This window comes from Falco rusticolus, chromosome 1 (assembly GCF_015220075.1).
Source record: "Falco rusticolus isolate bFalRus1 chromosome 1, bFalRus1.pri, whole genome shotgun sequence".
Lineage (NCBI taxonomy): Eukaryota > Metazoa > Chordata > Aves > Falconiformes > Falconidae > Falco > Falco rusticolus.
This window is the reverse complement of record NC_051187.1, coordinates 84,912,573-84,933,373: the sequence shown is the minus strand read 5'-3', so window position 1 is coordinate 84,933,373 and position 20,801 is coordinate 84,912,573. Positions and strand designations below refer to the sequence as shown.

Below are 20,801 nucleotides of genomic sequence, written 5' to 3'. Positions count from 1 at the left end.
TTTAGTCAGGGATTTCATTAAATCCAATCACATTTTGCCTGAATTAGGACCAAATAGAAACTTTATAAAGACTTAATTTTTCCAGATACTAGCTATGATACAGCGTTAATGCTAAACCCATAAGTGACAACAAAAATACCCACATTTAAAAAAAAAAAAAAATATCCAATGTTATGTACAGAATGCTAATGAAGGCACAAAGTATGTCCCAAAGATATTAAAATTCAAACAGAAACTGCATCAAATCCTTGAGAACATGATATTGCAGCCATACTTAGAAAGCTGATATATTTGGAAGTCATTCTAGCTTAATTTACGCATTGAGTAACGGTGAGCCTTGAGGATGTGATGCATTTGCAGGAAACTTATGCATCAGATTAGCAAAGAAAAAGATAAAAGAGGAAGAGTTGTAGTAGAGAAAAATGAAAAAATGGGATGTGGCTGGATGTGAGGAATTATTCTTCAAATCAGGTCTGTAGTCAAGGGAGATGGATAGTGAGAGACTTTTTCTTCAGAGCTCATTTGAAGGTAGTTTTGCTGATAACCATGTGGAAGACAGTAGAGCTGGAGACAAGAGAAAGTCAAAGAAAAGATGCCGGTGCCGGATGTGAAAATGCACAAGAAGGGGTGGGGAAAAAATCAGCCAAGGAAAATGTGGTGAAACTGAAGTTGTTTAAATGGGAAGGTACATAAGATTGGTGAACTGCTCCAAGCCATCAGCCTTGGAGGCAGAGAAGGGCAGATTCATTGTGTGCACACAACTGTTCCAAGGTGGAGGGGAAGGAAAAACAGGGAATTTGTGTCAAAAATCAGAAATTTGTGTGAGGTACCTTTGTGTGTCCTGACTATTATGGCTGGTCCTAGGCTGCTTAATATGTGAAGCCTTTCCATTTGTTTCAATGGGCATTGAGTCAAGGCGTTAAAGTGCTTTAGCATGCTCACCCGTTCAACAAATTCACACACACCCTCCAAATGTTCATATTCTCATGAAAGTATTTTTCCTGATGCATGCTTTATTTTGTTTCATTAAAAATGGACATATATCAAAGATTGGAACTTAAAATAATATTTGGAGTGTATTTTAACCCCAACATGTTTTACACAAAACTGAATTACATGATGTTGTTTGAGATATTCTGAAGACAGCTTTGACTTTTCATAATAATTAATGTAGTTCCTCTCAGCTCTATAATGTCTCTCAAATGTCAGCTTACTTGGGTCACATCCAGAAGAAGCACTGCAGTGCTGTCAGGAGAGCTGCCATTCTCTGGAAGGGATGACAAAATGAAACCCCTGTCTTCTTATGACAAAAACAAAAAAACCAAAAAAAAACCCCCACAACTCAATATACTTTAAAAACCAATATTGTTTAGTAGTGTCTTGTCCAATATATCATGGTTCTGATGACTAAATTATTTTCTGAAACAAAAGTGTTGTCATAAAATAATTTCTAAAAGTGCTTTCCAATACAATGTATTTCCCAACTGTAGTTTATGAGGAGAAGGATTTATTATTTTATATTGAATTACTGGCTTATTCCCAGTTTTAGGTCACTGTACTGTATATCTCTGAATAAGGATATGGTTAAGTGCCTGGCTGAAGTAGGCAGATAAATTAACAACTCGTGCAAATGTATTTATGTGTGGTCAATTTAGGTGAGTGAGCAGCTTCATTAAAAGAAAACAGGTTCCATAAAAAGAATGTAGTTTGGTGTATACACAGTATTGAAAGAGCTGAACTTTATTAATGCAATTGAGATATTAATGAAACAAAACACAGACTATAGTGAGAATTATTTTTTTATTATTATTTGTAAGCCTGGCTATGCATTGTTTCAGTATTTATATATACATAAGAAAGCAAAATACTATGTATGTTTCCTTCAACTTCTACCCAAACTATCCTTACATAAGAAAATATGCATCTTATAAAAAGAAACAACTAATTAAGGAAGCAGAGATTCTGTAGAAGAGCTTGTAGGTGAGTTACAATACATCATCATCCGTTCATAGGCCATGAACATACAGCCATATATAAGTGAGATATATTGCCTAACTGCATTTGTAAGACTTTTGCTGAAGTACTTTATCAATTTAGGGTACAGACGGCACAAAAGATGAAGTCTGATTGAAAAGGAAAGTAAAAATAATGATCAAAGACCTAGAAAAACATGAGAGAAGATGGAGTGAACTGGTGGTGTTTCTTCTGGATAATTAAAAATTGCTACCATTTTTCCTTTAGGTCCTGAACTCTGTATAATGTTGCTGCAAAGTAGAATAAAATAAACAGGTTTTGTTTTCTTGCTGGACAGGAGAAACTGTTCTGGGGTAACATTGCAGCAGGGAAAGTTCAGCTTAGAATTAAGGACAATGTATTAGGAGTAAAGGGAGTTTAGCACAGAAGGATATTGCCTGAGGATGCTGCAAAATCCTTATCAGTGGAGAGTTTTGATAATAGCTAAACAATTGTCAGGAACGATAGAACTGATTTTGACTTTTTGCTGGAAAGTGAGCTAAATAGCTTCTTAAAATGCTTTCAATTATTTTTTCTATCATTTTAGCAGCTCAATGACAATATTTACTATGCTTGTATACAATATTTTAGAAAATGAAACTATAAAACCATCTTTGAATTAAACTGTACCATATCCCTGTTGTCAAACCCATCCAGAATTGTTAAAATTTTAGTCCTGTTCTGAATATGAAAAATCTGAGTTAGTGTTACCCATTCTTTCTCCTGGCAGTCTTTCTTCTTTAAACTACTCCAAAAGAACAAAAATTCTTGGAATGAAAGGCATTTCATGAATGAAAAATGGAGATTCAAAAATAGTCTGTGCATAAACTAGTAGCTTAATAAAGTGGAAGCAAGGACTTACACCTCTGTCCTACTCGGCTTTTATGTTGTGCATAAAATAAGCAAATAGAATAAAGCTAACATTTTCTGTCCTTGTTTCTGTCTTCAGCTTTTTATTCTTCAGTGTCTTCAGCTCTTTATTTTCAAAATCACTAAGCAGTGGTCTGCTATGCTATCAAGTCAGCAGAAATTTCCATTAACTTGAAGATAAGTTGTGTTAGGTCTATCTGTGTTGTATTACTGACACTACATAGATGCCCTTACAATTAAAAGTGTGTGTTTGTGTTTGTATGAGTGATACCACCTTTTAGATCAAAACTTGCTCTAAGGTTCTCACCTACAGCTGCCTGCTTACCTGACTGAGGGTTGATGGCCTCTCAGTAATTTCACAGTTCAAACTGGTGCAGACATATCTACCAATCCAGGTGTATGGATTTCTACACACTAGCTTTAACCCGAAGGTTAGTCGTTCCCTGCCAATTACCTTAATCCAATTTAATGACTTCATTACACGGCAGTTTGCATGCTGTCAGAAACTTACAAATACAGATGCATGTGCACAGATATTTTACTGAAACATTTGTGTGTATAGATAAGTTCAGATGAGGAAAATGGATAAGATGACAGTAAATGAAAAAGGTCTTAGTTTTGCAAAGTAAAATACAAAGTGTTCTTCTTGTTCCTAAAAAGCAATAGTGTATGGACAGTTATTTGGAAGAGTTCTAATACAGTTCAGTTGCAACAGAGGATTAAAATGCCAAAATTCTTGGCACAAAGAGAAATTATTTCATCATTTTTGCTGAGCTGTATTTACACGTAGAAAATGCTTTCTGATATGTAATCCAAATTTCTTTCATTGCAAATTGAGCTGATTATTTCTTCTCTCACCCTGCACAGACACAGAGGACATTTGAACAGTTTCCTTTACAAAATTTTTGAAAACATTGTGTCTTTTTCCAGAGCCACTTTTGTCTAGAATAGAGTTTCTTTTCCTGTGAATGTCATCTGATGCTGTTCTGCTGGCTCTTTAGACTAGCCTAAATTGGAAGTATTTGATTAGCTTTACTTCAGCCATTTGATATGCTGCTGGCAGTACCTTAGTACATGGAATTCTTTTTTCTTTTCTGACATGAAGCAAATCTGTATTTTCAAATGACATTACTTACCTACTTGAGGAAATTACTCTGAAGTAGGGTGTGAATTGAGAGTGCAATGGTTCCTGAGCCCCAATGGGGAAACTCGTATTACACAATCAGTCAGAGATAAAGGACCTTGCTGGAGGTGATTTCAGTTATTTTAGTGGAAATTTCTGCCAAAATTATGGCTGCTTCTGGAAGTAGCTGTTCAAAGTCACTTTCAGCAAGCTGCTGTCCTCTCTGGTGGGACATATATGTCCTTGTGTGGTTTGGAAACTTCTCCTTCTGTGCTCTCAAATAGGTGTCCATGTGTTTTCTGTCTGTCGGAAAGAAATGTTCTGTCCATAGCCCCAGATTCACATTATCAAGAGTCCTCCAGATCTTGAGGATGAGCTGATACTCCCTTGCCAGCATAATTCTGGAGAAACTTCACTCATCTTTGAAAGATCTGAAGCCACCATCTGAATACTCAAATTTAGCAGAAACTTCCATCACTAGAGAAGCAGAAACTTTCTGGATTAGCCAGACTACCTGTGATCTGAGAATCAAGCATTTTAGTTACCATGGCAGAAGTAAAACAGCAAAAAAATATTTTTCTTCCTTCTTTGGGGACCCTGATATATTAATCTAAAATCTCTTTGCGCTACATAGTTCTAAAAGAATGGTCTAAGCATCTGTGTTTATATTTTATTAGCTGTCAAGCACCATCTAATGAAGGTAGCCACTGACAGTGAAGTGAGACAACAAGGTATTTAGGAGTACTGTATTGATAAGTTCGAATTAAAGATTGCAATGAAATTAAACCTAAGCCCTTGATGGAGTGGTGTGTCTAAGAAAAAAATCTTTCTCCGGATCCATCCAGACGTGCTCCAGTTTAATCAGCATCATCAACGCAAAGCTCCCATCTGTGGAAGTGAGGCATACTCCCACCAGAGAGGCGAAGGGAAAGAGCTTCGTAACCAAAAAGATTCTGGTTTCTCCGTAATACCGGTGTAATTGTCACTCTCTTAATTCCCTGTGATAAAATCAGACTTTGAAATTAACTGAGTTGAGCTACAAATTTCTCAGGACAGGTCCAGAAATAACCTGTTGGTTATGGATACCTACACCAGGTAGGAATGTGGCAATCGAGCTCCCATTACGCACAATTAGCTCAGCTTCCTACAAGGCTCCTGTGGTGAGGAGTGTAATCAACTCACCTACAGATGTTGCAGTTTCAGGTGTTAATGCCACAGCATTTCTAGGCCGACCTCAATTCCCTGGGAAAACACAGCCCTTGATCCATGTTAGGATAGGGAGATGTCCCACTGTTCACATTAGATGGCATACAATGCTAATGGCAGCTTCTCATCACTGACCCTAGGTTTGTGGTATACCAAAGAAAGTCATGTCTGAAATAACAGTGACAGAATCACTCCAGTGATATGATCCACCAATTTTTGAAAATACATACAAACTTTGACATTTTGTGTTAAATTCAGGTGTAGACAGTTAGTGCTTTATTAACCACCAATATTGTATTTAAAATCTTGCATCTAAAACTGGGATCTTTGCCTGTGAATACTCCTACTCCTTGGCAAAGCGAGAGAGTCAAGATATGTATCTTGATATAGGTTTGTGGCAAATGCCAAATGTGTTCCTGCCTGATTATGTTATGTCAGCTACCATTCTGCCTGGAGAACTGTTGAGGAAATGAGGCAGATTTCCATTGCAAAATAGTGAAGTATTATTTCAATCATCATACCAGCAGAGATATCCTCATAAGATAAGGTTAAGATAAGATTATTAGAGTTATAAGGAAACTAAGATGAGTAGTATTTATTTCAAAGAAGTCATATCCCTTTATATACATTTATGTTTGCTCACTTATATTAAGATGGATTCAGTAAAAGACACTGAGCTTGTACATACCTGCATTACACAACGTAGGATCTTCCCTTGTCGTTACCTTGCTTCTTGACTCAGCCTTGTAGTGAATTGAGTGCTGGAATTTTTATGAGGTTTTCACTGTCTTAAATCCTCTGAAAGTTTTGTATAAAAATTGTTTCTCTGTTTCGCTCTTGGTATATGTGCTAGCTTTCCTGTGGTCTTCCTGGCTTCTCCTGGCCTGCTTAAAAGTGCATGCATATATGGTGATCTTCATAGGTCTTACCAGGGGTGACAGACTTGACCATGACATATTTTCTTAATATTTTCTTAATAACGATTAAATGATGCCTCCAGATTTCCTAGGAGGCGTGATTTAATTGTTAGCCATGTTATTATGTCTCCAAGTACACAAATATCAGTAGCTGTTTCATAGGGGAATTAAATATTTTAGTTCTTGTAATATGCAGTTTCCTTAATTTTGTGAATGTTCCAGCACTCTGGTGTGAGTTGAGCAACTTAGTTTTCTGGTAGTGAAATGAAGAACAGAAAAATTAAGCAATTTAGGTAAAATGGTAGAGCTCTAATCAATTCAAGACAAGATTACCGGGCAACTTCTAAAGCTGAACATGGAGCTAGCACTTCAGTGAATCTAAGTTCCCAACCCTGTGATATAAATAGACAAGTGTATGTTACTTAAAATGATAGACTGGCTTACTCCAAATAAAATGTTTCTTATGACGACCAGGGGCAAAGGAAGGAGTTATGACAGGAATGCTATTTCCTAAGTGGTTTAAAACCTTCTGCATTGTTCTTTAATCTTCTCCTTGCTAATGTCACTAATAAAAGAGATTTGTCATGACTGTTTATCCATCCCATTGCTTTAGTGCTCTCTCTTCACTGTGCAAGTTGTTCCTTTGTTGACTTCCCAGGTTGTCCATACTTGAAATCACAAGCAGACCGACAGGCCAGTCTGAGAAATGTTGCTTCATATGTTTGGTGTCACAGCTATTTAGACACTTGAAATTTCTTTTCAATTACATGGTCTTATTGGAATCTGTTACTGTGGTCTGCTAGCCAAAACAAGGACTTAAATAAAAAAAAAAAAAATAAAAAAAAAAATTGCTGGCTAACATTATTTGCATGGTAATTGCTTTGCAGTGCCTATTAAATCAGTGTTTCTGGCACAGCTTTGTGATAGCACAAGTAGAGATATTAATATACGGTGACAAAAAGCTTTTCTCCTTTTCTGTTTTTTAAATTAATTGCTGTTTTCCCATGGGGGGGTTGCGTGGGAAATGTATCCCTTGTTCCCCTCAGCTTCATGGGATTTTGATGAGGGCTGTTGCATGGGCTGCAAAACCAGTGATGTTTGCAGACGTTGAAGGAAATGTTTGATGGGGCAGGGTCAGCTCCGCTGTAGACATTCTTGTACCTTTGAGGCTCAGCTCATCAGCACAGGAGCAGAAAATCCAGTCTGAATCCAGTCATTTCCAGCTTGAAAATGAGAGATGACACGTGCCGTTCATCAATCTGAGATGCCTGCCAAGCATCTCAGCACAATTAACGTGCGTGTGTGCTGCAAGCCCCACACCTTCAGACCAGGCTGGATTTACTGTCCTTGCCTTCATTGCCAGTTCAGCCCATACACCATCCTTTTGACACATGCAGATGAAATGGACTCTCTGGCCATACACTGGATGACAAAGGTGTCCATTTTTCCATCTGGGATTTGCAGGCAAGAAATACGTGAGCCTCAGGTAACTCCTAAATCAGGATCTATCTCAGGGTTTGATCTCAGTTTGATTTCTCCCCCAGAGCATTGTCAGCAGTTATATAGGGTATATGTTGTCTGGGAAGAGTCTTCTGAACCTGACTGCATTAGGTCTGGTCACAACTCCTACTTGGCTTTAGTAAGCATTTGGTGAAGCCTGAGGTTGTGAAAAATAATCTTACAGGAACTATTTTTTTTATGTTATATAATATATCCTGCTTTAAGCATTTCTAAGATGCTTCATGCCAAAGCTCTTTTGTCTCTAGTGCATCATTGCATACCAGTATTTTTAGCTGCCATGATTTAAAAATGTTACTGAAAAGACACTATCACACATTTTCTATATGATTTCTTTTTTCTCTTAAGTGCTCACAGGACTCGATGCAATTTGTAGCTAGAGTTTAATTAATTATTAGGCATATGTAACTGTCAATCAATAATTTAGATGCTTCTGGCTCACAGTTTTCGGAATGGAGCTTGGTTTATGAAGAGTGAACAAATATACCATTCCATCTGTTAGCCAAACCACCTGGCACAAAATCATTTGGGGCATAATTATGTAGTTGGCAAGAGTTTCAAAAAATGTGATTTCTAGAGTTTTAGTCCCAATTGATGGTTTAGTTTGTAGTGATGGAAACCTGACTAATGCATCAAGGACCAGTTCTTTTTTTCACATGTCTGTATTAAAGAACTTGTGTTCACCTTGCAAAAAATGCCTAACATCGACTAATATAGGAACCAAGAGACAGGCGTGAAATAATCCTGAGAGCGTAATCGCAGGAATGAAATTGAAGTTGGTCTGTTGTTAGAAGCGGTTGAAAGGGGTCACGTAGGAGTTGCATCATTGTCCTTTTAATCTCTGTAGGAGGAGACCTGGGACAATTTGGGAAATGATTTTTCCTTCTTGATGGTAGTGTGAATGTTTTTCTGAACTCTGGATTTTACAGGATTGCTACATCTGCAAATCTGTTTGCCTGTTCTTTCAGTGATAACATTTCTTCAGAACAGCACAGAATACACACATAAGAGACTTAGCAAATTATATTTGAAATACAAAGACACTTTCTCTTTTTAACTCCTGGAAGGGGAAAACAAGCTTATACAAGCTTAGCAATAGGTTAGATAAAACTTCTGAATTAGGAGCAAATAGGTACATTCTTTCAAAAGAAATACAATTTGCTGGAACTAAGTGTTTTCCGCTGGTTGCTGACAGTCTTTATGTGTACACCCCACCATGCACAAGTTGCACAAAAAGCCTGCATAGGCTGTTATCTTGTAAAGCTGCAGCTGGGACAAGGCTGATTTAATGATGCAAGGCGAGTGGTGGTTGTAGGGCACACCAGGAGACTGAAGCAGGTAGTTAGAATATGACGTAGTCCTTTTTTCACTAAAATCAGTGAGAATATCAAACAGGACCTGGACCTTGTTTTGAAGTTTTTTGTGTGCTGTTGTTCAGAGCATGTGGTCACACCTGAACAACTGGTTGTTCTGCACGTTACAGAAAGACACGGGCAAAAATTTGCCAGTGAAAATGCAAAGCAATGAGGTTATTGAAGAGGAGTCTTAATTATTAATGAGAAGTGCCTGCTCAGAATAGTTTGCTTTGTTAAGGTGTGCTTCCTTGTGGTAAATCATTGTCATGCCGTACTTCAGTGTCTGGGGAGAGAGCATCCTTAGTTTTAATCCTTTGCATGGTTAAAGTCATTCCGTTATCATTCAGTTTAATTAAATGGCTTTTAAGATTTAATTTTAGTGAAGGGAAAAATGATCTATCATCAAAACTATGATTGATTGTTCTTTGTTTTGTTTTGGTTCTGTTGTTTTATTGTGACAGATATTGGGGAAGAGCCTTTGAGAAAGCTTTAGTAATAAAAAATCCTTCTGGTAGTCTGTAAAATGTGTTATCTGTAATGAAAAAAAGAATTGTTGCTATTGTTAATTAATAAGTGATGAATTAGTCTGGCATCTGACACTTACTTTATCCCAGTAATGGCATTCAAGGGAAATCAAAGATTACATTAAGCTCTCATTCTGAAGAAGCCCCTTTCTTCAATTTGTAGAAACTTACGGCTCTTCAGCTAAAAATCAGGGTTTGCCATTGGTCTGCTGTGAGGAGAAATGTAGAAACAAATTATTATTTGACAGTGTAAGATGGAGAAGAGTTAATTCTATGTATGGAAACATGCATTTCCTATGTGAAACTAAACTTATTATCGCACTTAAACAGTGGGTAAAGAATTCCCACCCCGTATGAGGTGCTCAGCCAAATACTCCGAGTCACTCACTAGCAATCAGTTCTGTAATTGCCAGAAATACATATATGCCTCTATAAGTATTGACGGAAAAATAGATGTCCTTAGTGGATCAGGCTGGATGTCATCTTTCCATATTGAGCAGAGAAGCAGTTTTCTTTAGAGTTCCCTCTAAGCTTTTCCTTATACTGGCACCCATCCTCATGTTACCCAAGTGCTTTATTTTATTTTTTTATTTGTCTGTGCAGTTCCTTATATTCTTATTCTTGAAACTGTCTTGACAGCGGGCACTGTGAATACAGGAGTTGTCTGAAATTGCAGCAGTAAGGGATAGACTATCAAACTTAATCTGACTATGGATAGTAATGAAAATTTTCTGCTGGAACAGCAAATTGTTTATATTACTATACACAAATAATTTGACTAAACTGTTTTCTAAATATTTTTAATTAGGTAAATTTTCAAGACACAATGAAAATGAGTGTTTTTTTGAAATGTAAGATATGAGAAGTCAAACTGTGCCATATTTGTGATGTTATTCTTCAGTTTCAGTTGCAGAAATTAATAACAACATATAAGAATTAACATAAAAGTGCTAGCTCTGACCTCCATCTAAACTAGTATTTGGTCTTTGTCAAAAGCCACCATAAGATACAGCAAGGTATAGTCTTTGATGATGAACAGGTAATTTCAGAATAACCTATAGAAGGCCAGTAACCTTGCTTTAATTATTCAAATGCATACAGGAGTGCTTAGTGTGTTACAAGCCTTAATTAGAAACACATTCTCGGGCAGTATCTAAGTAAATCACTTGTAGAAAGAATTACTTAATTTTTCCATCTGTCTAAGACATAAATTAACCTATATCTAAAAAAAACACTAGTAAGGATGGCATTTGAAGCAGACACTGAAAAAACTGAAGTGATGGAAAGATTTTACAAGAGAAAAACTTAATCCCTTGCTGCTTCTTGTTTTCCCTATAACCACAGCCTGTTTCACCAGAATTTATTAGCTTGACAGTGTAGTAGGCTCCCTGAAAGTGCAACAAAAGGATGTTCACTTCTGCTCCAAGCCACCAGGTTTCATCATTTTGTGGGGTTGTTTTGGTTTTTGGTGGGGATTTTTGGTGGGGGTTTTTTTGTTTGTTTGTTTGATTGATTGATTTGGTTTGGTTTGGTTTGTTTTTCTGGTAGAGAACAGGAGCTTAAGCACAACATACAGTCCTAACAAAATGTTTGGTGTTCTCTGTACCAGAAAGCAAGCACAGCTCCTGCTCACCCCTCAGTGCAGCCAGCTAATTACCTCAGCTCCTTTGGACCACAGAATGTTCTAGAGTCGGGTTTTTAAAAGATATGAACAGAAAATGGCCTGTTAGGTTGCATTAGTCAGAGAAATTGGTAAAAATAAGGGTTCTTCCAATTTTAGTGAATGTCCTACAGAAGCCAGAAGGAGTAGCTGACCAAGAAGAACCTGTGTGTGTTTGGGACATGGGGATGTGATGGGTTTGTCTGGCCCTGGTTTCTCCAGTTGACTGTAGCTGTGCGGGTTTGTTGGGAACACTGACATTCGGTGACTGGTCCCTGAGTAGGAAATTAAAAGGACTGTTTCCACTGCGTGCTGTGCCTTGTCCCAGATGCTGTTCCTATAAAAGAACCTCTTTTAATGTAAAAAGTTTTAGGGATATATATACAAATTTAATTCAGTGTTCTGTAGAGCTGTTCCTTTTTTTAATGCCCATTTTTTGCATCAGTGATTTCTTGTACAATGAGTTCCACAGTTGTTTGTTGGGGTTTTTTTTCTTTAATTTATGATTATTTCTGACCCTATAGTGTGCATGAACCCCTGTCATACTCCGTATCCTCTTCTTGTAGTTTCTTGCAGGTAGGTACAAGCACATCACAAAAAAATTACATCTGCTGTAAAACGGCTTCTGCGTGAAGTAATGACAAGAAACAACAAAGTAATACAGCAGGCAGTTTAATGAGGAACAGCAAATGAGAATAATATAAAGGGAAGCAACAGAGGTTTGTGAGGGGAATAAAAAAGAGAGGGTGGGGGGTGCTTGCTTTTAAAGTCAGTTGCCAATGTATACATAGGCTCTCCCCTTCGTGAATTTATTTTTGCAGCAGCCCTGTGTGAGCTGGCCACTAGAGGGGGAATGGATACACGTTTTGCTCGTGTGCTGCAGTTTGTAGGTCCAGTTTTCAGCCTCTCTCCTTACGTACAAACTTTCCAAAATCATTCATCCTTACATGTCAGTACCTCAGCCTTATCTAGCAGATATATCCTTTCCTAACTTATCATTAACAGAACTGGGGAATGCTTTCTAACTGAAGGCAGAGCTGTGATTTATATCAAGCTATTTAATTTCTTGAGAGCTGTTCTGTTATGTATATGTTTGAGATGTTATTCCACTTTCCTTTTTCCTCCTTTTCTTTTTTTTTCCTGAGCAGATATTTTCAATGCAATAACCAGCAAGATAGTTGGCCATTTGTTGCATATCAATTACATCACCAAGGAACGGATGAACAGCTCTCCTTATATCTTGAATTTTGCTTTGTATTTGACAATTGAGAATTTCATCCATCAAAGCTTATACAGTCTTCTGCCTTCGGAAGTCTTTTGCACATCCTCATGATTTTCATTACACTTTGTGATATAAATAATCTGTCATTTGAAAAGTGCCATACAGTTCCTGATTGTACCTCGGATGATTCAGCAGCCTTGGCCTTGGGACCACACTGCACTCTGTTTTTTTCACAGTATTGAGTAAAGGGCCACTGTATTTTTGGGTGCCTGGTTGTCTTCTGTGAGCATAGAGCTTGTCTTATTTATGGGAAACTGAATATCTTTTAAAGGCATTTTGTCAAAAGCTCTTTAAAAGTCCAAATATAAAATTGCTTTTATTGTATACTGCTTTTTTAATATTAATATTAGATTTTAATATTAAAATTTAATATTATTTTTTAAAAGAAGTTCAGGGCTACAGGTTTTTACAGAAGCATGATGTTACTCCACAGATAATCAATCAATTTATCCCTGTTGTATGATATTACAGACCTTAATAAATCTTGAAATGAACTTGCAGCTACTGAGGTAAGACTTACTGGTCCGTTATGTTCATCTCTAATCAGCTCTAAACTAAGTGAACTGCAGTGTATTTTAGTTATCCAGGTTTTAGTGCAACATCTACTTTTACTAGAAATGCTCATTTTTTCCTAGCTCCTCCATTTCATTTTTACACTCTCTTTTTTTTTGTTGTTTGGTTTTTTAACTTCTTGATAAACACCATTTGGATGTCCTGATTTGTTGTTTTAAATGCTCTACTGCTTTAAACAATCTTACTTTTTCTTTCTCCCTTACTAACATCTCTATTACCTGGAAACAATAGATCTTAGATAGATTTTAGCATTTGTTTAAAGTTTGATTTTCCAGGACTTATTCATTAAATCCTCATTAAGATTATCATTAAAAGCCATAGCTTGACTCCTTTGCTAATGAAAAATGACAGATTGGGGCTAGAGTATTCTACATAATGGGAAAACATCACCAGGGGAAAAAGTGAAAAGTTTTCAACTCCCTTTTTGGTGAAAGACAGGCAGTGTAACTTCATAAAACTACTTACGGGAACTTTGTGGGGAGATCTTCGTTCCACCAGGTAGAATAACCTAATATAATCCCTAAGAGTTGCTGGAATCGGGAGATACATACACAAAACCAATACATTAGGGTTTACTTCAGGCTTAAAAGTGCCACCCATTGAACAAACAACTATTGGTTTAGTGTATTTCACATAAAAGCACAGTCTCCAAGGGTCCAGTTCTGTGCATAATAGCAATAAAATAGTTAAGATTTTTTAAAATACACCAAAAAGCCCATCGTGACAGAGCAGAGATGGACAGAGGAATAAGCTCAGTGTTCAGCTTCATAGGACTTCATGGGCTGCAGTTCCCCCATTGCAGATACATGTTTGTATATACTCCTTTTGTCGTCAAATATCACTGCAGTGCTTTCTTTTCCCTTGAGGAGTTTCTGCTGTGTTGGTTATCGCCTAATTCTCTTTCTGGTATTTATCTGCTATGGGCACTGTCCCCTTTTCAATTTTCCCCTTTATTTTTTTAGCAGTGTTTTTCTCTACCCCATGTAATTCACCTTTTTGGAGTTGATGCTCAATGCTTTCCACCTTCTGCAAACTTAAGCTTTGTCCCACTTTGTGTTTGATTTTGGGTGTGTTTTTTTCCCCCATAGAGCCTATGCCAGATGCATTTCTTCTACTCATATATTGTCTCCAGTATTTCTTTTGTCTTTCAGGCTATAGGATTCACATTCAATTTTTTAAACTACAGCAATGACATAATAAATTCATTACATCCAGTTCTTGTTTGGGAATTTGATCTGACAGTAGCATTGGGCTGTTTGTAAAGGCAGTTACGGCACAAGGGGAAGGTCTGTGAATCATCGAATCATGGAATAGTTCATGTTAGAAAAGACCTTAAAGATGAAGTCCAACCGTTAACTGAACACTGCTAAGCCCACCACTAAAGCTGCATATGCTGGTAAAGAAATACAGAATGTCCAATATGGAGTGACATTTACATGAAATTAAGGTAAACATTTGACATGCAGTGGCCTCTTTAACATGAGGATTGCAAACCTTTCAGCGGCAGCCACAGTTTTCTGTTTGCTGTTGAAAAAATTGCTTTGGGAAATAATCTGGATCAGAGAAGTAAATTTTCTGTCAAGATAAACTTTAGTACAGAGCCAAGTTTAAAAAAAAAGAGAGGGGGAAAAAAATCCCTAGGTGGTTTATCTCATTATTATTAACGTTATTTAATATTTACCAGGCCCTCTTAGCAAGCCAGTCTGTCAACAGAGGCGCTGAACTACAGAGACAGATTCAGGTTTACTCCCGGGAGCTCACTTTACCTCTCATCTTGCAGAGAGGGTTGATAGCAGATGTGTTTCAAAGGGCTGGCAGTTGTTAAAAGAATCAAAACCTCTGGAATTCAATAGCTGTGGACTGTTCTTGCAGTTTAGTTTGAAATTTTCAGGGTTTCCTCTTCCCCTTCTCCCCTCGCTTTTAATTCATTCTGCCTGCGAGCTTCTGGGAATGACATATGGGAGAGTGGGTAAGAAGGGATAAAAAATAGAGGGAAAGTATTTATTTCAAGTGATACTCAGAGACCTGCTTTCAGTCTGAAGTACCCCAACTATTAGGATGATGCTTGTTCATACTTTACTGTAACCACTAGGGTACAGAGGTGTGCTACTGCAGGGAGATTTGGTGTATGTATAAGCTGCATTGCCTTCATTGGATAAACCCTTAAATCAATTTGATATGTCCATGCATATATTTTTTAATCTCAGATTTTACTGAAAATACAATTTCTAGTCCTCTCTCTGGTGTTGTGCTCTGGTTTATTATTGGGAGAAAGATATGTCATGAGAAAGGGAGAGCAAAGTTTGCAATAAATGAATGACTGGGCTTAGTGTCTAACCATGTCAGTCAGAGAAATCTGCTGTGCTAGAAATGGAAATTCAGTGATGAAGTAGATTTTTATACTTACCTATTACCTTTGAAATCTTGGACTTAGTCTTTGTTAGCTCAGAAATGGAACCAAATTGGTCATGTTCCCATGGCACCCGTGTTGAAAGACATCTTTCTGGCGGTAGTTACTGTGTCTGCTGAGGATGTGAAGAACATGAGAGCAGCGAAATGGTTTAAAATAAAAAAGTGCCTTAGCAGAATAGTAGGTGCTGTTTGCCAAGCACAGACACATAATATTATCCTTCAGCCACTGCCAATTAGCTCTAATTTCTATAAGTGATGAACATATTTGGATTTTCAGGAAAAGGAGAAATGGAGGAAAGGTGAAAAGCTGGTGTTTGTTTTAGACTGAATTTCTTTTCTTGTAATGCAAATCTGGGTACTTTGAACTCAAACTCCTCTCAGTGCAGCCTGTTACATTTGACTGCCTCACCCAACTATCACACCAGCAAAGGCAAATAAGAACAGTAATTGCTTTAAAGGCTGAATAATTGGGTCTGAATGCCAACAAGTGACTTTAGCTTTGTAACAAAAACAATTGCCCTGTTCTCACAGAAATACAGATTTCATAGCAAATATGTTCGCTTTAAAGCAGACACACTGCAATAAAATTACAGTGCTCTGCAGCACTCGGCTCGGATCTTCACAGCCACCCACCCAATTACAAGCTGTGTCTTGCCAGCAGAAGATTGTTGCTTGGTTTCTGTAATATTTTTGTAGCCTTGCTTTCCTTTACGTAACTTTAGAGGTAGACTGCGCTTACTCCTTTCTTTTCACTGGGTTTTTCTGCTGTAAAAAAACCCATAAAATTGGCTGGAATGGAAAGTCGTTCGCATGGCTCTAAATGTGATACTTTTTTTAATTTTATTTTAATTTTTTTTACATAGAACATACTCTGAATAGGTGTTTCTAATACCTTAATAGCTCTGGTTTATGTCAGTAATTATATGAAAGGTTAATCTCTAAATCACCAGTATTTCCTAAATTCCTAATAAGCTTCATGCTTGGAAAGGAACCCGTATAAATGCTCAATTTGTTAATATTAGACTGGGTTGAGCAGGTCAAGGAAAAGTATAACCTTGGTGCATAATGATAAATTGAACACAGCAAAAATATCTCAGATCTGTTTGTCCTAATAGATATGAATATGAAAGCTGAATAGGAGGGAGAATGAGTGTGGATATAATTAGTAGGAGAATCTGCTGTTGCTCAAGATCACCCGTCTCTGTAGATGAGGGTTTCTTGAGGGATGGGGGGAAAAGAAAAAAGAGATATTTTGGGTAGAAACCTCTGTTTTTCTAGAAAGTCCGTGGTGAACTGCGACTAGGATAGCTAAGAAGTCCAGCCAAAAAAATTAGTGGGAGAAGCATAGTGCTGGAGTTCAGTGAACAAAATGATGGATGAGGGGGACATTGTGCTGCCAGGGAACAGGAGGTGGCAGAGGAAATGACGTGGCTGCGTGCGTGTGCTTGGGAAAGCGCGTCTGTCCGTGCCTCAGTAAATGAGTGTGTGTGTGACTGAGAGTTTGAAAAGACAGGGAGAGAAAAAAAGAGAGAGAGAGAGAGAGATGCTTGGTATCTTTCTTAAATCTCTGCTGTTGTCCTTGCCACGGTCCTGACATGGGAGGTGAAGGCACTGAAAAATTGCATTTCCCATGTGTGCATGGCGGTCCGCTTGCCTTCTCACCAGCTCTTGTCTTCCCTTTCATCCTGTCCCTTCACCCTTTCCTTTTCTCTCTCTTGTTCAATGAAGCTATTTAGTGTTGTACCCTCCTTTCCAGAAGCTGTTTCATCCCTGCTTGCACAGTTTTTAAAACTGCTTTCTCCACCCACCTTCAGTCTTGGTTTTTCATCTGTGCTAGTCCTTCAGACTTACCATCTTTGAAAAAGAAAAGGCAAAAGAATCCAGTGACAACCTGATTCAGATGTCGTTGTCCCACTCTTTTCTCTCATCTTTTGTCTCCTCTTAATTTATTTTATTGTTACAGCACTGGAAATAAGGTTCCTGATTAAATACTCCTTCTTATTTGCCATTCTGCATACCGTTGGAGAAGCTGGGGGGAAGGGGAGGGGTGTTCCAAGTGTCTTTTTTGCTGTTTATGCAGAACGAGACTCATCCAAGAAACAAATTTAGTCTATCTCCAAAGCAAACGAGGGGCTTTTTTACCAGAACCAAAGAAAATTATCAAATAGGCTCATTTGAAGTTTCCCTCAGTGACTTAGTCATAAAAACCTACAGAACATATTAAAAGCATACAAAAATATCCTTAGGTGTCATTAATGATCTTTCTCTGGCACGCATATGCAAGGCGGTTATGAAGCAGGAATGGGACTGCATCTAGATTGGTACCGAGCGCCTGGCTATTGCTGTGCGCTGGGCAGAACAGGTCGTCCCCTTGGTCTCACCCTCTGCGGTACTCAAACAGCAAGGTAAAGGAGGGAATTTGCAGCTTTAACACAGGATTTCTTTGTATTTTATATATTCAGGCCAGAAACAGAATGTGGCACATTAGCATTGATGCTGTGGTTTCAAATAACTTTTTTTTTCTTTTTTTTCTTAAGTAGTACAGAAAGGAAGGAAAAAAGACAGAAAGGAAAATAAATCATCCCTTATATACATTCAAACATACACAGCAACACTTCCTTCATCACTGGGTGCACTGTGAGTGTGTATTTATGTTAGCAGCAGGAGATTGCATATTAGAGATTTATAATGCTGGTGGTGTTAACCATCCTTAACAAAGGTAGGTCTTTTGCTTGCCTTTCACCCTGTCTTGTACATTAAAAGACACTTAAATATAAAGAAAATAATGTTAATTGCCTAATTATAAAGGGGAGATTAGTCCTATTAAACAGAACATTAAAAGGAGAATATTAAAATTATCTTCTTTCCTTTGATATTCCCAAGCATCTCCTGAACAAAAAACTGCCACAACTAACCCCAAAAGCATCTTTTATTTTTCTTCTTCCTTTTGATTTTGGAGCCATTTCATAAGCCAGAATTAGGGCATCAAAAGAGAGGGAATGACTTATCTCTGGACAGTTGGTGAACAAGAAGTTTGGAAGAAAGAGTTACAGAAAATTTCTCCCTGCAGTTGCCACAAATGCAGTACAAATATAATAATTCTCATATACACCAATGCAAGCAGCCTGAAGCAAGATGAATAACTGGATTAGCAATAACTGGATTCAAATGATCTTTTATTTCTCGATTATCCACATACGTTTCATGTAAACTTTCAGACGAATTGTGGGCACCCTGCAGAGTACCTTCATGCCGTGTAATAGCAGTGACACCCCTGTTTCCACCAGTAAATCTTCAGAGGGTATCGAGATCACCAGACATCCTCTGGAGATCCTTAGGAGGTTGTCTCTAGTAGATATTACCCTTAGAAAAGATTTCTGCATGAAGATTTTTAAATATGTCAATTTCTGAAGTTTAATAAGTGCTGTGCTCTATATGGGGATCCACCCATCATCCTGCTAAGGGTGGCAGCTCATTGGTGGTCGTTACCTCTCTTTAGGAGAAATGGCAACAGGCAATACCGGAATCAGGTCTCACTGAGCAGATCACTGCAGCTTTAAAGAAAAATGTTCTGTTCAGTTTACTTGAGCTGTCAGTGCACGAGGCATGAAGCACAGAGGTGAATAAATTCCAAAGGCAGAATTGCTCACGTCTTTGCAAACGTAGCTAGAGGTTGCTAACACCAATAAACAGCAGGAATAATTCCAGAGGGGTGCAATCACTGGTGTGTTTAAAATACAACCCACAAATATGCTAAAAATACATAGAAATACAACCACAGGATGATTGCTTATGTTATCAGTCTTGCATCAGATTTACAGGGGCAAAACCATGACTGCACTAACATGTTTCCTTATAGCAACAGGGGTTCACTATAGAAATAAAGCTAGTTCATATATATTTTTTTTTATTTATTTATTTATTTATTTTTTACCATACGCAGACAATATTTTAACAATCTTGGTTGGTTTTGGAGGCTTCCTGGCAGCTAGCTGTATTCAGTCCTTCTGGCTGCAGTGCTGCATGTTGATTTGAGGGACATATAATGTAGCCCAAAGGTAGAGAGCCAATTTTTCCACAGTTAAATTCCCTATCGCTTTCAAAGAAGGGTTTAATGGAGAAAATACTTATAGTTTGGCCCTCAGTTAGCACAGTATAAAATATTTGCTCTTAAAATGCGATCAGGCACCCAAGAAGACGAGGGGCTCAGTACCTGCTCTCTGCCCTCACTGCTGGGGTTGGACATGGACACTGAACCCTTCAGGTCACTTGGGAGTTTCAGGATGGATCAGGCCCTTGTGGGTTTAAGAAATTGAAAGGTGTATTTGTTTAAAGAAAAGCCTCGTTTTAACAGTGCTAGCTTGTTTCAAAGCTGTGGGTGAAATTTCAGTGGCCTGAGTAAAAAAGCAGTTGATTTTCATTAATTTTTTTCTGGGGAAAGTCCTCTCCCAACACATAATCTCATTGCTTGCACAGATGACATTATAGTCTCTGTAAATAAAAATTTTGATGAAGAGACTATCATCATATTTTATATAAAACAGGATGAGGTGTACCAAATAGAGGAAAATAAGTTCCGACTCCTTAAAAATAGTGTCAGTCAGAAAAAAAATGAATATCTAAACTTCACTCTTTATATTCAAAATTAATGGCTAAAACCTGTGCAGGGAAAAAAATGGTTTAATCTGTGCCTATTTTCTGCTCTGTGCCTGCTGTATTTTTTTTTTTAAGAGTAGGTGGCACTTTGATGCTATAAAAAAAGAGAAAAACCACGTTAAATTAAAATATATGTTAGAATTGTGATTTTTTTTCCCTCTATCGGTGGTAACCCTAAGGATGGAGAAATATGTGCAAAGCATAGAAATGTTACCCAGTTCATTCTCCGTAACATTTAATTAGCATGTAATGCTGTATGAAGAGAATCTCAAGATGCTCTGCCTAATGGTAAAAACTACCTCATCTTCATTAGTGTGAGAGGAGTTATTGAAAAGATCAGTCAGTAAGGTTGCTCACATACTGGAATGAAAAATCCAAAATATGAAGAAAGGAATCCTTTATTTAAGGGCAGTCAAATAAAACAGCTGTGTGATTCTACATTATTAAATCACTGCTTATATCCATTGATTCCATTTATCAGTCATTAGTAAGGAGGGTTCGTATACTTGCAGCCTCTGCAGAGATTTTAGAGTTGTTTTGTTAGTGAGGGTGGTGGTGAAAGTGAGGGACAGGAGACAGGCTTTGCTGGCAGTTTACTATAGGACCCAGAAGTAGGCTTTAATAACTCTCTGTCTTACTCTGGCAGTGTTACAGCCAAGGTTTAACTCTTGAAAGACACACAGGTTTCACCA

At 37.7% G+C, this 20,801-nt stretch overlaps 1 protein-coding gene across 2 annotated transcripts in view; it reads left to right on the top strand.

Moving 5' to 3' along the window:
• The window catches only part of CTNNA2 (catenin alpha 2), a 515,202-nt gene that overhangs the window by 328,840 nt on the left and 165,561 nt on the right, over nucleotides 1-20,801 (top strand). The window lies entirely within an intron of this gene.